We start from the raw sequence: 4,866 nt of genomic DNA, 5'->3' as shown, positions 1-4,866 counted from the left end.
CCGAACTGAGCGCCTAGAACCGCGAGACCACCGCGGCCCGCGATCAGACTAACAGCTTTTGAAAATCAGATGGTGTCACTTGTATTATGTGATCTAAGTAAAGGTTTTGATTGCATTCCTTTAAACATGTTATTAACAAAACTGGAGTATTATGGTGTACAAAAATCTACATTAGCAATAATTTCTCCCTATTTGACCAACAGAAGACAGTTGGTCTCAATTAGAAATAAGCATTCCCCTTAGAAGAAATTTGTACAGGTATGCCACAGGACTCTGTCCTGAGCCCCTTCTTTTTCATTGTGGCTATCAATGACCTGCCCCATTCTGTATCAGTCTGTAATCTGCTATGCAGATGATACAACTCTGCTTACTTCACAACATGACATCCCAACCCTTGATAAGATTACACAAGAAATTCTTGACTCTGCATTAAATTGGTTTGTAGCCAATAAACTTGTGTGTAATCCAGACAAAAGCTTATGTTAGGATTATCTAAGAACATAGAAAATGAAAGTGTGAAGCTCTTGGGAAGAGCATACAAGCCAAATCTGCAAAAGATCTCAAGTGTGACCTACCTCATGTGGAAACAGAGATATAGTCAATAATAATTATCTCCATATAGCAAATGGCCTACTCATATGGGGACATTCTCCTCATATCAGTAACATCTTAAAAGTACAAAAGAAAAAATTGTTCGTATAACGTGCAACGCTGGTCCTGTAGAACACTGGCACCTTCTTTTTACCAGGCTTAGGATAATAACACTGGTGAATCTGTATGTCTATGAGGCTGCACTCTGTCAGGAATAACATTAAAGAATGTAACGTCAGGGAAACAATTCACAAACATGATACTAGAAATAAGGCAAACATTGACATTCCAAGGCACAGGCTAGCAATAACAGGTAACTCACATAAAGCAAATACCCTCAAAATTTTTAACAAATTTCCTCTTGCCGCTCAATCCTTGCCTTTAAAAGTTCAAAATAAAATTACATGACTGGCTAACAAAAAAAACCATGTTATCATATAAAAGAGTTCTACGATATTGACAATATTGATATTAACTATTAAGATTATAGGTGTACATATGATATTTAATTTTTACATGTAACATGATCAATATTTGTATCTCACTATCACTGTAAAACCCTATTCTACTGTATGTGGTCAATGGCAATAAAGAATCTGAACTTTCAACTGGTAGCAGGGAGGGGGGGGGGGCAAATGGCCTATGCAAATCGGCGAATATTTTGTTGCTCTGCATAGGAGCATGTTGCGTCAAGGCACTAAAAGTGCTTTTTTTCATAGTGTTGTTTTGTTTTAGTCTGTGGTGTTGTTTTGTAAAAGTAAATGGTCTCACTTTCAAGGCAGTTGACCACTTCAAGTACTTAGGGAGTCTTTTTAGCAGAGACAATAGAGCAGAAATAGAAATAGACGCCCGTCTAGCAGCAGCTAATAGAACTTTTTACAGCTGTATCAAAATTTTAAGGATGAGATCACTTAGCACTGAATTCAAAATCCGTTTTTATCAGTCAATTATTGTACCAGTAGCATTATATGGATGTGAAGCTATTACATTCAGGAAAAAAGATGAAGAAAAACTGTTGATATTTGAAAGAAAAATACTAACAAAAATATTCGGACCAATCTTCGATGAAAATGTCATGGAGTGGAGGATAAGGAAAAATGAAGAACTACGGGAGCTGTACAAACATAGTACCATTGTGGATATGTTAAAGAAAAGAAGACTGAACTGGGCTGGTCATGTAGCAAGGATGCCGGAGAACAGACTACCCAAAATAGCATCCACTAAGAAATTAGAAGGAAAGAGAAGAAGAGGAAGACCTCGAATTAGGTGGATGGAGAATATCCGGGAAGATGCAGCTAGGATGGGCATCAACTCTGATTGGACAACAATTTCCCTGGATAGAAATAATTGGAAGAGGCTCGTAGAGCAGGTGTATGGTCGATAAGGCCTTAGCCACGTGTAAAGTAAAGTAAAGTAAAAGTAAAGTAAGAGTGTGCTGTAAGAGGGTGTCTGTCGTACAGCAGAAAGACAAAAGGCTCTGATATAATTTATCACTTGTGGTATCAGCCTTAGCAATTTTTGGTCCTATTTGAAGCACCAAATTTTCAATGTCGTCACTACTTGCCTTTCTCAAGAAGTTCTTTGAACTCCCATCTGCCCTTAATTCTCCTGACAGTGGATCCACATCATCCTTGTTTAGATCTTCTAATAGTGCATTGCACCTAGCTCTTGCTCATAGCGACAGTTTGATCCAGTATCTTCTGGGTGCTCTTTGAGTAGCCAAAATAATAAGTATTTGCTGCAATAACTACATTCTCTACTCTCCCCATCTTCAATCCGCACTGAACACTACCAACGAAACTTCTTTTAAAATGTACAAAAATGTTTAGACCTTTTTGTTTCAAACCAAAATGTCAAACAAAATTGTTGCTAGCAAAGCTAATAGTTGCAAACTGCATTGTAAACGTGCCTTTAGTGGCAAAGTGCGCAACACATCGTTAAGTTCTCTACACCAGTTACATATTTTGTGCTGTGACAATATTTTTGAAAGGTAAGAGTGTTTTCTATCTGTTTCTTTGCAATGAATAATGCCTTATTTAAAGACATGACATTTTGCATGACAAACTTGCAATGAGTTCCATTTAACTTATTTTATGTTATGACGTTATTGCAGAGAAGAATCACTTTCATTACGGTACTATATTGTTTCAATATGTTGTTACAAATAACAGTAATTCATTTCTTAACCATCGGTTTTAGAATCATGTGCTGTTATGACACTCTTGCATCAAGTTATCGTCATCAATATTCACTTTTTTTAATTATCTATGTTTATACCATTGTTGTAATAACTTACCGCAACTTAATATTTTATGACCATCAAATGCGCTTGAACAATTATTGAGATGGTTTATTCGATCGTATAATTTTATTACCAGTCAGACAATCATGCAACCAGATAGTCGAGGAAGAAAACTGGTGCTAATGGCTCACAAGAAACAAGTAGTTAATGTGGAGGAATGGCACATAAAATATACCTCATCAGCTCCTTCTGCAGATCTGAATACCAATTCTATGTCTAGTGAAGAACTTTCACAAGAAGGAGACATGTCATTAATTACTTCGTGTACACGATGTAAGGTTGAGCCAGATGGTTGGGGATTCTATCTTTATTTTCTTTGAAAAGGTTTATTTCATTTTCTTGTTACTGTCAAGCATTAGCCAGTAGCGTCAGATGCCTGTAATTTTCTGAGCCCATTGCCTGGCAGCACCAAGTAAGCACTGAGGTGGGCATTCTTGATCACTTGCCTCCCTCATGTGCTGACAAAATAACGCCACTTAGGCGAAGCTGACCAGGCCACGCTTCGGAACTTTCCATGCCACCACCGCAGTTTTCTCAGCTCCTGGCCAATCAGAGCGGAGGAAATCACGTGGCCGTGCTGGAGGTACCCTGCCGCCCGTTGGCCGAAAACGGCTGTCTCTGCCGTGCGCCCGGTGGCTGTGATCATCATCATCTCTTCCCGGTGCTGCGGCACCGAGGACTTTGTTTCTGTAGCTGCCACACCATTCGGTCTTGTCCGAATAGCCACTGCTTTTCTCTAAGTTTGCTGCGAACTATGTTTTGCCCATCACTACGTCTTGGTTCACCCTCGGCTCCCCAGGCCTGACTCATGTTGCCTATTTGAATTCACATCTGTTGGTTTTTCTGCCAATAAATGGCCTCATGTCAAGAAAGGGTGTCAGAACAATTTCTTTCGACACATTCGCCCACCGCCTTAGCCGCTCCTAACAGAGTCATTTCTGCACAAACTTGTTAGAATCGGGATTCGTTCCCATAGCTACTTTCTCACTAATTTAAATTCTTCCGGTGAGGGTATCTTGCCAGTAACTCCATGCCATAACATTAGCACTTTTCTATGGACAATGAGCGGTACGCCGTGGCGGGACACTTCCACTTCATTATGATTTTAGCGCAGAGCATTTCGCCCGTATAAAATGCGCCAGCCGGCCGCCACATTCGCACCAACGGGATGTGGCTGTGTCAGTAGAAACACACAGGGCGTGCGTTGCAGTGCCGCAGCCGCTCAAGTCCGAGAAAACCAGCCACACAAGATGGACGTCATCGCGCCATCAGCTGCCGCGTCATGGGCATGCAGCCGAGTGCCAGGCGAGCCACCGTCATCAGCCACCAACACTGAGGGTCCAGTAGCAGCCAGCCTGCATCTATGGCAGCCACCGACAAACCTGCCATCCACAGTGGTGCACAGGGTCGAGTAAATGCAATGCTGAAGGCGCTGCTGAGCCATAAACCACACTCCCATAGTCGATTCGGGATTGGACAAGGGCCCTGTAGAGATGCGGCAGCGTACATCGATCTGCACCCCTATTGGTGTTGCTGAGGCAACGGAGGGCATTGAGGTGCTGCCAGCACTTCTGCTTAAGCTGACGAAGATGAAGGAGCCAAGTCAATCGAGCATCGAAAACCAGTCATAACTAAAACATTATTGTGCTTTATTGTTTGATTTGGATGAACCTCGATGGCAGGTCAGGATATGACGTCATGTGGATGGTACATACAGCGGCGGTCGAAATAATAGAGCCACCTCTATTGACGAGATTAAGAACTAGGATATCTATTAGTTCGCGAAATCGCCACGAGTGCCGTGTTGTCAGTCCCTTGTAGACAACATCAGGGAAGACGTTGCTGCTATCTTTAGTCGTCCGAAAGGAAGCGTTTGAGCTAGACGTGTGAAAAGAGGCATAAAGGTAAGAATCTTATGGGTCAAAATAATAGAGCCGCTTTACACATGTGCCTTTAAATTGATTTTTATGCAG

Source organism: Schistocerca nitens, chromosome 3, assembly GCF_023898315.1.
Source record: "Schistocerca nitens isolate TAMUIC-IGC-003100 chromosome 3, iqSchNite1.1, whole genome shotgun sequence".
NCBI lineage: Eukaryota > Metazoa > Arthropoda > Insecta > Orthoptera > Acrididae > Schistocerca > Schistocerca nitens.
The sequence above is the reverse complement of the archived record's forward strand: the minus strand, read 5'-3'. Positions refer to the sequence as shown.